This window comes from Schistocerca piceifrons, chromosome 7, assembly GCF_021461385.2.
Source record: "Schistocerca piceifrons isolate TAMUIC-IGC-003096 chromosome 7, iqSchPice1.1, whole genome shotgun sequence".
Classification (NCBI taxonomy): Eukaryota; Metazoa; Arthropoda; class Insecta; order Orthoptera; family Acrididae; genus Schistocerca; species Schistocerca piceifrons.
The window spans coordinates 541,644,835-541,658,225 of NC_060144.1; positions in this window are offsets into that span (position 1 = coordinate 541,644,835).

Below are 13,391 nucleotides of genomic sequence, written 5' to 3' on the forward strand. Positions count from 1 at the left end.
TAGTAATTATTTACAATTTTATTGATCACTGCTGTTCCCATAATGCATTCAAAAGTAACCAGGCTTTGTCGCCACGTGTTGACGTCGACGTACTTTTTATTCAATGACAAATATTTTGAACAGACTGACGGAGTGGCTATGAGGAGCCCATTGTCCCCAATAGTCGCCAATCTTTTTATGGAAGATTTTGAGGACATGGCGCTGAAGACGGCGTCCTTAAAACCAACCTGTTTTTGGAGGTACGTTGACGATACGTTTATGGTGTGGCCTCATGGGAGAGAAGCTCTTGACCGCCTCCTAGATCATTTTAATTCTCTGCATCCTAGCATCAAGTTTACCATGGAGGTGGAAAGTGATGGAAAACTTCCGTTTCTGGATGTCCTGGTGTACAGAAAGGATGATGGGACACTGGGACACAGTGTTTATCGAAAGCCTACGCACGCGGGCCGTTACCTACATGCTTCTAGCTGTCATCAAAAAAAGGTTCAAATGGCTCTGAGCACTATGGGACTCAATATCTTAGGTCATAAGTCCCCTAGAACTTAGAACTACTTAAACCTAACTAACCTAAGGACATCACACACACCCATGCCCGAGGCAGGATTCGAACCTGCGACCGTAGCAGTCCCGCGGTTCCGGACTGCAGCGCCAGAACCGCTAGAGTACCGCGGCCGGCCTAGCTGTCATCCATCGTTCCAGCGTACGGGGGTCCTGCGGACGTTGGCGAGAAGAACTTATGCCATCTCAGATGGAGAAAGCTTGACACAAGAATTGGACCATCTTAAGATTGTGTTCAAGCAGAATGACTATACAGATAAACAGATCCGTCGTGCTTTCCAGTTTGGACCTTCGCCTGAACCACCAGAAGATACCTGCAAATCGGTGGCTTTTCTGCCTTTTGCTGGGAGCATTTCCTCGAAGATAGGAAGGATTCTGAAAAATCATATCAAAAGTATTTTCCGTCCGCCAGCCAATATTAGAGCGCTGCTTGGCTCTGTTAAGAATGACTTGTGTTTGAGGAAGCCCGGTGTCTATAAAATCCCTTGCCACTGTGGGAAGGCTTATATTGGTCAGACAATCCGGACCATTCAGGACCGATGTGTTGAGCATCAGCGGCACACACGGCTGCTTGAGCCTGAGAAATCTGCAGTGGCGGAACACTGTCTCACCGAGGGACACAGAATGCTATGTGACGAAACACAAATGGTTGCCCCTGCATCTCGCTATTGGGACTGTATTTTAAAAGAATCCATAGAGATTCGTTTATCTGACAATCTTATTAATAGAGACAAGGGTTATCTTGTAAGTAAGACTTCTGATCCGGTGTTATCTGACTTTAAAAAAACAACGGTCTGTGGTTCGATCGTCGGAATAAATTTTTTTAATTTTTGACAGCGATATCTCGATTTCGCCCGTTTCCACCACTGGCGGCGGGGTATGTCTACTGCGATAGAGGGCAGTCACGGCACCTTCTCGCGCACGCGTTGTGGGTCTTCTGCGGCCTATATAGGGGTCGCCGCTTGCAGTGGGAAGTCAGTTCCGGCGAGTTCGTGCACCAGCACTCTCACCTGAAGATGGCGGCCAGTTTGACCGTGGAAATATTGTGTCACGAAGACGTAATGATCCGGCTGCATACCCGAGAAGAATATTATCAATTATTACGCCGGGAAAGCCTTCGTAGTCATTTTCGTATGATTTGTTTTGACAAAATTACAGGAAATTGCATATCGGTAATTAACAACTTTTATTTTATACTTCTCATATTATAACTCGTGAGCTATGAAAGTATACCATTTAATTGACGCCTTATCAAAGCGCATCACTTTTCGCAAACTATTGAGTATCCCGTTGCAGACTCCAAGTACTTCTAGAGATGTTGAAGCAGAGTGTCACTGAGAAACTGACGTACTTCGTTGTGCCAGTGTGGTGGAACTCCGTTCTGTTGGAAAATGAAGCCATTGGAGTCCTCCAGAAGTTGTGGAAAAAGCCAATTCTGCAACATTTGAATGTAGCTCCATGCTAGATTGGGCGCTTGAGACCCCAACACTCTGCCCTGCATCCTTGGCGCCCAAAATCGCCAGACGTGATCCCATGGGGATTTTTCTTCAGAGGATATGCGAACGAAAACGTCTTCGTCTCGCCTTTACCTCGTGACATAGGAGAACTGACGAACAGAATAACAGCTGTCATAACTTCTGTAAAATCAGATACGCTGTGTAAAGTTTCTGACGAATTTACCTATCGTCCAGATGTTCGTGCTGCTGTGATGGACATACAGAGCATTTGTAACAGCATACCTAAAACTTTAAGATATTGTGATTAGTTTGCAATTAGTAGCATCTTTGCAGTATGTTCTTATCAATAAATATGAGGTTTTGAAAGGAGATAATTCTTTTTGAATCACACTCTATTTTACTACCTGACAAATCAGGGTATTCATTTTGCTAATTTTCTATTAGAAACGAAAACATAAAGCCAACTGTATTGGCAGTGTAATATAGAAGTAATTACATTGCCATTTCTTCATCTTTGAGATTGTGAAACAGTCGTAAAAATAAGTATGCGTAATGTCAAAGTGTATAACTATAGTACCCCGAACTGTATCTGTACGCTGGAAGCACCTGAATAGGGTGCGTACGACGCGATTTTGTAAACGTCTCTACGGAACGCCCCTTCAAAGCTCTGTAAGACGGCTATGGTTTTAGCCTACTGCCGTTTGCGCTTGTCAGTTTAAATCTGTCAAAAGCGGTACCAGTTTCCAAGGATAGAATTTCGTTAAGCAAATTCGACTGTATGAGTGTTTTTCTAGTTAAGAATAAATGTGTCAAAATCTCATCCAGGATGCGGTAATTTTTCACGCATCTCAGTGTTTATAATGTCATATCTCTTTAACTATGTGTCGCACAGTAATGCAATGTTGTAGGTTCATTCAGTGTTATATGTGGATACTGTCAGCGAGATATTTTGTGTATAGAGTTAGTACCAAAGAAGTAATAAATTTAAACGTCATCCATGATGCGGCAGATTATCAATTTCCTCAGTTTCTATAACGTCATATTTCCTGAAATATGTGGGATACTATGAAATAATTTTGTAGGAGCATTTAGCGGCATATGTAGATACGTCTGCGAAACTTATTTCGGATAGAGTTAGTAGCACTGAAGTAATAAATTTAAACGTTTTGCACGATGCGGGAGTTTCTCGAGCATCTCGTTCTTCGCGACGTCATATGTCTTCAACTATGGTCTCAGTGCTTCTTACCCCCATAGCGAATGCTGCGTGATATGCGTACCAAGTTTCGTTGAAATCGACAAAGTGGTTAAGGAAGAGATGTTGAACACACACACACAAACACACACACGCACATATTTTCATAATATATATGGATTACTACAACTGAGATTTGACTAAAACCAGATGCGGAACAGACAGTATTTCCATGTAGTGTACTACATGCTGGCTTTATGTAAATGTAGATACCAAATTACGTTTATAACAAAAGGAAGGAACCCAACGCTATTCAGCTGAAAGATATGTGGTGAATTTATGGAGCACAAGATGGGCCATCCTTGTCCGGCCTGCCCCGTCGTGTGTGTCGACCAAGTGGTCTCACCTCACAGAAGCGCTAGCCATCCCAGCTGGGACACTGACTGTTGTACGCGTTCTTCTGTCACAGTTAACTCGAGTGGTTACACAAGATATCGCTAGTTCGCAACAGTTGGCGTATAAAATTTCCATTCGCAAAAACATTATGTTTTTAAACAGAAACACATTGATGTTTTTCATCTACAGTGAGAGATTCATGAACCACATGATTAGCTTTATTTATAGGGGCTGACTCCATCTACATAAAGCAAAAACTAAACTGCAAATATCTATTAAAATCCCAGAGAAACTGTGACTGTACCCTAATTCGGAATGTATACATCCGAAACACGTGACCATTAACTAGGAAAGTTTCTCGATCTGTCTTCTATTATCGTATACTTTCGCCCAATTGACGCTATTAATTGGGATACACACTGTACACATGGTGAACGATTTAAAACTTGAACCGCACACATTGCGGAATTGGAAAGTGCTACTGATGTGCGGTTTTCGAGGAATGGTTTGGTACTAAAAAAATGGCTCTGAGTACTATGGGACTTAACATCTGAGGTCATCAGTCCCCTAGAACTTAGAACTACTTAAAGCTAACCAACCTAAAGACATCACACACATCCATGCCCGAGGCAGGATTCGAAACTGCGACCGTAGCAGTCGCGCGGTTCCGGACTGAAGCGCCTAGAACCGCTTGGCCACCGCTTGGTACTCAGCGGCTAGTACTCTTAGCCGCTCAACAGGTAGAAATAAAACAAAGTGTATTTCTTGTGAAAATATACACTTTATTAAATGGAACAATGTCCATTGACATTAACAAACTAAAAGCAGCGTAAATTACACTGAAGAGCCAGAGAAACTGGTATACGCAGAACTGCCGCAACATGACGTGGCATGGACTCGACTAAAGCTTTAAGTAGTGTTGGAGGCAACTGACACCATCAATCCTGCAGGGCTGTCCATAAAGCATTAAGAGTACGAAGGGTGTGGAGATCTCTTCTGAACAGCACGCTGCAAGGCATCCCAGATATCCTCAAAAATATTCACATCTGGGGAGTTTGGTGGCCAGAGAAAGTATTTAAGCTCAGAAGAGTGTTCCTGAAGTCACTCTGTAGCAATTCTTGACGTATGAGGTGTCGCATTGTCCTGCTGGAATTGCCCAATTCCGTCGTTATGCACAATGGACATGAATGAACGCTGGTGATCAGACAGGATGCTTATGTACGTGTCACGTATCAGAGCCATATCTAGACGTATCAGGGGTCCTATATCACTCCAACTGTACACTCTCCATACCATTACAGAGGCTCCACCAGCTTGAACAGCCCCTCTGTTGACATGCATTGCCCAAGGATTCAAGAGGTTGTCTCCATACCCGTACAAGTCCATCCGCCCGACACAATTGGAAACGAGACTCGTCCGACCAGACAACATGTTTCTAACCTGCGATATCCTTGTTAAGGGTCTCAGGCGAGTCGTAAAGCTTTTTGTCAGGCAGTCATCAAGGTACACGAGTGTCCCTTCGGCTCCAAAAGCCCACATCGACGATGTTTAGTTCAATGGTTAGCACGCTGATGGCCCACCATTTAAATCTACTGCGATTTGCGGTAGGGTAGCACTTCTGTCACATTGAATGAGTCTCTTCAGATCTCGTTGGTCCTATTCTTGCAAGATGTTTTTCCGGCCGCAACGATGTCGGAAGTTTGATGCTATACCGTATTCCTGATATTCACTGTATACTCATGAAATGGTCGTACGAGAAAATCCTCACTTCATAGCTACCTCGGAGATGCTGTGCGCCAACTATAACACCATGTTCAAACTCACTTAAATCTTGATAACCTGCTATTGTAGCAGCAGTAACCGATCTAGCAACTGTGCCAGACAATTGTTGTATTATATAAGCGTTGCCGACCGCAGCGCCGTATTCTGCCTGTTTACATATATCTGTATTTGAATACGCATACTTATACCAGCTTTATTGGCGCCTCATTGTAGAATGGCAGTGGCGTTTGTTGGTGGATTCTACCGCGAGGCGTTTACGAGATATCATAAAAAATGGTTCAAAGGGCTCTGAGCACTATGCGACTTAACTTCTGAGGTCATCAGCCGCCTAGAACTTAGAACTAATTAAACCTAACTAACTTAAGGACATCACACACATCCATGCCCGAGACAGGATTCGAACCTGCGAACGTAGCGGTCACTCGGCACCAGACTGTAGCGCCTAGAACCGCACGGCCACTCATGCCGGCACAAGATATAATATTTTGTAAGGTACACACACTGACACTTGTACAGTATCTGTCGTTCAACATATCTAGGAACAACACAATGAAGCGACACCACTGTTTAGGATAGCAGTCGCGCGGTTCCGAACTGAAGCGCCTCGAACCGCTCGGCCACCGCGGTCGGCGCGAACGACTGCAAAAAACAATATAATGTATAAAAGTGTTTTTAGCAAAACTATGCACAATGTGCGAAAAATTAGTGAAGTGAAGGTAGTAACACTTTGGGAAGGTACACAGCTTGTGCTCTGATTGCATGCTTCAATTCCAATTTCAGTGTCTTATTTAAGGAAAATTTGGCACCTTTTGAAATAAGTTGACATGCACTATATTTTAACAAAAGCATACCTATAGGACGAGCTATTTTAAATATTTCTACTCTGCTCTTGCAGATTTCAGTTGCTGGCCGCTGTGGTCAAGCGGTTCTAGGCGCTTCAGTCTGGAATCGTGCGACCGCTACGTCGCAGGTGCGAATCCTGCATCGGGCATGGATGTGTGTGATGTCCTTAGGTTACTTAGGTTTAAGTAGTTCTACGTTCTAGGGGACTGATGACCTCAGATGTTAAGTCCCATAGTCCTCAGAGCCATTTGAACCATTTTTAGATTACCGTTATGGGGGAACCCAGCTGAAATTTAAGGCAAAAATATTAAAATTGTTACGCAGACAGATTACTATGTCAAGAACCTCCATCAAATAATGATGATATTATTAAACGTGATGTGCAGAGATGGATTCACGCTTCCGATTACCCCGACAATAACACTGATAACGTCCCGTGCATCAATATAGAGAACGTGAGTTTGTTCGAAGATGAATTATTGGCCGACATTATTACAGATTTCGCAGAATGAACGTATGCTCTCGAAGCTGAATCATGACACAGAATGCACAGAGCAAAAAGTGAAACACTCATCAGCAAAGGAACTAAGCATTGATTATTGCCAGACTGTGTATTCTTATAACGTTCTCAAATCGACTGTTCAGTATGTAACTCTATCCAAGTTGTACATAGTTTCCACTATACAGCGATATAAATTTACGTTATTGGCAGAATATAATAAACGCTTCATACTCGATGGTGGAGTGAGCACTATAGTGCGGGTCATTTTGGAGAAGACTTGGCTATCCATTACCTGTGTGCACAAGACAGATTTTTTAAAAATGATTTAGCAGAAAAAATACTGGTTGTGAGCGCGATCTACCGAAATTGCAACCTACATATGATGTTAATGTAATGTACTGATAATCTATGTATTGTACACGTGGCACATACCTGGAGACACCAGAAGATTTCTGATTGATTATGTTAAGACAGAGATTTCGGAACCAGGTTTTAAGTTGTAAGGCAGTTTCAAGGACAAATGTGTACTCTGACTACAATTTATTGGTTATGAACTGCAGTTTAAAACTGTAGAAAATGCATTAAGGCTTCAATTTAAGGAGATGGGACCTGGATAAACTGAAAGAACCGGAGGTTGTAAAGAGTTTTAGAGGAAGCTGTACGGATCGACTGACAAGAACGTGGGAAAGGAATACACAAGAAGAAGTGTGGGAAGCTTTGAGAAATGAAATAGTGAAGGCTGCAGAGGACCAGGGCTAGTAGAAAACGTCCGGTAACAAGGGATACTGAATTTAACCGATGAAAGGAGAAAATATAAAAATGCAAGAAACGAGGCAAGTGAAAGGAAATACAGAAACGGGATCGACAGGAAGCGCAGGATGACAAAGCAGGAATGTTTAGAGGACTAATGTAACAATGTACAAGCACATATCACTAGTAGTAAGATAGATGCTGCGTACAGGAAAATTTAAGAGACGTTTGGAGAAAAGAGAACCACCTGAATGAATATCAAGAGCTGAGATGGAAAAACAGTCGTAAAGAGAGAAGGGAAAGCAGAAAGGTGGAAGGAGTATATAGAGGGTCCATACAAGGCAGGTGTACTTCAGGGCAACATTATTGAAAGGGAAGAGGACGTAGATGAAAATGAGAAGGGAGATATGACACTGCGTGAAAAATTTGACAAAGCACTGAGAGACATAAGTCGAAATAAAGCATCTGGAGTAGACAACATTCCATTACAGCTAATGATAGCATTGGGGGAGCCAGCCATGACAGAATTCTTCCATCTGGTGAGCAAGATGTATCAGATAGGTGAAACACCAGCAGACTTCAAGAAGTCCAATTTCAGTTCCAAAGAAAGCAGATGTTGAGCAGGTGAGAAAATCACCGAACTATCAATTTAATAAGTCACGCTTGTAAAATACTAACACGGAACGTTTACAGAAGAATGGAATAGCTGCTAGAAGCCGACCTCAGGGAATATAAGATCAGTTTGGATTCCGGAGAAATTTAGGAACACGCGAGGCAATAAGGACCCTACGACTTCTCACAGAAGATAGGTTAAGGAAAGATAAACCTACGTTTATAGGATAAGTAAACGTAGGGCAAGCTCCTGAAAATGCTGACTTGAATACCCTCTTTCAAATTCTGAAGACGGTCAGGGTAAAATACAGGGAGCGAAAGGCTATTAACAATTGTACAGAGCCGTGGTCTAGGGGTAGCGTCCTTGATTCATAATCAAAACGTCTTCGGTTCCGTGTTCGATCCCCGCCACTGCCTAAATTTTGATAAATAATCAGCATTGGCGGCCGAAGACGTCCGGCGTAAGAAGTCAGCCTCATTCTGCCAACGGCCTTGTCAAAGAGGGCGGAGGAGCGGATAGAGGTTCAGGGCACTCTCTTGTCCTAGGGGTTGAAAATTGCCCCTAAAGGCGGAAGAATCGGCAACGATCAACGACAAGAGGATGCAGAAGGCAATGGAAACCACTGCATTAAAGACACGTAACGTGTATCCACAGGACATGTGGCCTGTAATTGAAGAAGTGTCATGATGATCTCTCCATTTGCAAAAGATTCCGGAATAGTCCCCCATTCGGATCTCCGGGAGGGGACTGCCAAGGGGGAGGTCACCATGAGAAAAAGATTAAATAATCTACGAAAGGATAACGTTCTACGAGTCGCGGCGTGGAATGTCAGAAGCTTGAATGTGGTAGGGAAACTAGAAAATCTGAAAAGGGAAATATAAAGGCTCAATCCAGATATAGTAGGGGTCAGTGACGTGAAGTGGAAGGACGTCAAGGATTTCTGGTCAGATGAGTATCGGGTAATATCAACAGCAGCAGAAAATGGTATAACAGGTGTAGGATTCGTTATAAATAGGAAGGTAGGGCAGAGGGTGTGTTACTGTGAACAGTTCAGTGACCGGGTTATTCTAATCAGAATCGACAGCAGACCAACACCGACAACGATAGTTCAGGTATACATGCCGACGTCGCAAGCTGAAGATGAACAGATAGAGAAAGTGATGAGGATATTGAAAGGGTAATGCAGTATGTAAAGGGGGACGAAAATCTAATAGTCATCGTCGACTGGAATGCAGTTGTAGGGGAAGGAGTAGAAGAAAAGGTTACAGGAGAATATGGGCTTGGGACAAGGAATGAATGAGGAGAAAGACTAATTGAGTTCTGTAACAAGTTTCAGCTAGTAATAGCCAACACCCTGTTGAAGAATCACAAGAGGAGGAGGTATACTTGGAAAAGGCCGGGAGATACGCGAAGATTTCAATTAGATTACATCATGGTCAGACAGATATTCCGAAATCAGATACTGGATTGTAAGGCGTACTCAGGAGCAGATATAGACTCAGATCACAATATAGTAGTGATGAAGAGTAGGCTGAAGTTCAAGACATTGGTCAGGAAGAATCAATACGCAAAGAAGTGGGATACGGAAGTACTAAAGAATGACGAGATACATTTGAAGTTCTCTAACGCTATAGATACAGCAATAAGGAATAGCGCAGTAGGCAGTACAGTTGAAGGGGAATGGACATCTCTAAAAAGGGCCATCACAGGTACAAAGAATGTAACTGCGAAGAAACCGTGGCTAACAGAAGAAATACTTCAGTTGATTGATGAAAGGAGGAAGTACAAACACGTTCCGGGAAAATCAGGAACACAGAAATACAAGTCGCTGTGGAATGAAATAAATAGGAAGTACAGGGAAGCTAAGATGAAATGGCTGCAGGAACAATGTGATGACATCGAAAAAGATATGATTGTCTGAAGGACAGTCTCAGCATACAGGAAAGTCAAAACAACCTTTGGTGACATTAAAAGCAACGATGGTAACATTAAGAGTGCAACGGGAATTCCACTGTTAAATGCAGAGGAGAGAGCAGATAGGTGGAAAGAATACATTGAAAGCCTCTATGAGGGTGACGATTTGTCTGATGCGATAGAAGAAGAAACAGAAGTCGATTTAGAAGAGATAGGGGATCCAGTATTAGAATCGGAATTTAAAAGAGCTTTGGAGGACTTACGGTCAAATAAGGCAGAAGGGATAGATAACATTCCATCAGAGTTTCTAAAATAATGGGGGAAGTGGCAACAAAACGACTATTCACGTTGGTGTGTAGAATTTATGAGTCTGGCGATATACCATCTGACTTTCGGAAAAGCATCATCCACACAATTCCGAAAACGGCAAGAGCTGACAAGTGCGAGAATTATCGGACAATCAGCTTAACAGCTCACGCATCGAAGTTGCTTACAAGAATAATATACAGAAGAATGGAAAAGAAAATTGAGAATGCGCTGGGTAACGATCAGTTTGGCTTTAGGAAAAGTAAAGGGACGAGAGAGGCAATTCTGACGTTACGGCTAATAATGGAAGCAAGGCTAAAGAAAAATCACGACACTTTCATAGGATTTGTCGACCTGGAAAAAGCGTTCGACAATATAAAATGGTGCAAGCTGTTCGAGATTCTGAAAAAAGTAGGGGTAAGCTATAGGGAGAGACGGGTCATATACAATATGTACAACAACCAAGAGGGAATAATAAGAGTGGACGATCAAGAACGAAGTGCTCGTATTAAGAAGGGTGTAAGACAAGGCTGTAGCCTTTTGCCCCTACTCTTCAATCTGTACATCGAGGAAGCAATGATGGAAATAAAAGAAAGGTTCAGGAGTGGAATTAAAATACAAGGTGAAAGGATATCAATGATACGATTCGCTGATGACATTGCTATCCTGAGTGAAAGTGAAGAAGAATTAAATGATCTGCTGAACGGAATGAACAGTCTAATGAGTACACAGTATGGTTTGACAGTAAATCGGAAAAAGACGAAGGTAATGAGAAGTAGTAGAAATGAGAACAGCGAGAAACTTAACATCAGGGTTGATGGTCACGAAATCAGTGAAGTTAAGGAATTCTGCTATCTAGGCAGTAAAATAACCGATGACGGAAGGAATGAGGAGGTTCTACGCAGAATCGGAGAGGAAAGGAATATGTGGAAAACACTGATAAGGAGAGGGGACAGGTGACAGGACATCTGCTAAGACAGGAGGGAATGACTTCCATGGTACTAGAGGGAGCTGAAGAGGGCAAAAACTGTAGAGGAAGACAGAGATTGGAATACGTCAAGCAAATAATTGAGGACGTAGGTTGCAAGTGCTACTCTGAGATGAAGAGGTTAGCACAGAAAAGGAATTCGTGGCGGGCCGCATCAAACCAGTCAGCAGACTGATGACAGTCTGGAAACGCGCGACCGCTACGGACGCAGGTTCGAATTCTGCCTCGGGCATGGATGTGTGTGATGTCCTTAGGTTAGCTACGTTTACGTAGTTCTAAGTTCTATGGTACTGATGACCTCAGAAGTTAAGTCCCATAGTGTTCAGAGTCATTTCAACATTTCAACCATTTGAACCAATTTCTACAGAAACAAGATGGCAGTTACAAGACTGTAGGAACACGAAAGGGAAACAGAAGTCAAGGGGGCAGTGAGACAATGTTGCAGCGTATCAGCGATGTTATTCGATCTGTATAGTGAGCAAGTAGTAAAGGAACCAAAAGAAAAATTTTGGGTAGGAATTAAAATCCATGGAGAAAAAATGTAAAACCTTGAGATTTGCGGATGACACTGTAATTATGCCAGAGACAGCAAAGGACTTGGGAGAGCAGGTTAACGGAGTGAACAGTGTCTTAAACGGAGGATAAAAGATGAACACCAACAAAAGCAAAACGAGGGTAATGGAATGTAGTGGAATTAAGTCTGGTGATGCTGACGGAATAGATTAGGAAATGAGACAGTTAAGTAGTAGATGAGGTTTCTTATTTGAGAAGCAAAATAACTGATGATGGTCGAAATAGGGAGGATATAAAATATAGACGGGCAATGGCAAGAAAAACGTTCCTGAAGAAGAGAAACTTGTTAACAGCAGGTATAGATTTAAGTGTCAGAAAGTCCTTTCTGAAAGTATTTGTATGGAGTGTAACCATTTATGGAGGTGAATCATGGACGATAAACAATTTAGACAAAAAGTGAATAGAAGCTTTCGAGATGTGGTGCTACAGAAGAGTGCTGAAGATTAGATGGGTAGATCGTGTACGTAATGAGGAAGTACTGAATAGAACTAGGCAGAAGAGAAATTTGGGGTACAATCTGATTAAAAGAGGGGATCGGTTAGTAGGACACATTCTGAGGCATGAACTGATCATCGATTTGGCACTGGATGGAAGCGTTAGGGGTACAAATCGTAGAGGGAGACCAAGAGATGAGTACAGTAAGCACATTGAGAAGAATGTAGGTTGTTGTTGGTTGGTTGTTGCTTGTTTTGGGGAAGGACACCAGACAGTGAGGTCATCGGTCTCATCGGATTAGGGAAGGACGGAGAAGGAAGTCGGCCATGCCCTTTGAAAGGAACCATCCCGGCATTTGCATGGAGCGATTTAGGGAAATAACGGAAAACCTAAATCTGGATGGTCGGACGCGGGATTGAACCGTCGTCCTCCCGAATGCGAGTCGAGTGGCTAACCACTGCACCACCTCGCTCGGTTTGTAGGTTGCGATAGTTATTCGGAGATGAAGAGGCTTGCAAAGGATAGGGTACATAGAGAGCTGCATCAAAGCAGTCTTTGGACTGAAGATCACAACAACAACACAACAACCTATATGTTATATGTATAGCATGATAAAGAAAATGTAAAACACTGGTTCTAGACTATTATGAAAATTTGTTTATAATTTACATGTTGTAGATGCAGAAAAGATGTAGCTGATGTATTATGTAATGAAAACTTCCATAATATTCTATGATCTATGTACTTCAGTGTTTTTGTTATGATCTAAGCCTATCGTGCCTATTTGGACCAGCATGTCAGAGAGATAAGCGACGTATACACCTCTTCCAACTGAGAAGACGGTCAATTAGGCAGTTGCCACTACCAATGAATGAGAATGATGTCGTGTCTCCTTGCTCATTCTTGTCATAGGATGCTATCTGATTGACTGTTTCATTTTTATGGCAATAAAATATTAAGCTGAGTTTGAGATATCGAGTATATGTAACACAACTGGCTTCGAAGCCCTCTGATTGGACTATTTCCAAGAAAGGGTTATACCTTAGGAAGGGGAGAGAAGGGAAGGGGTACGACTTATGAAC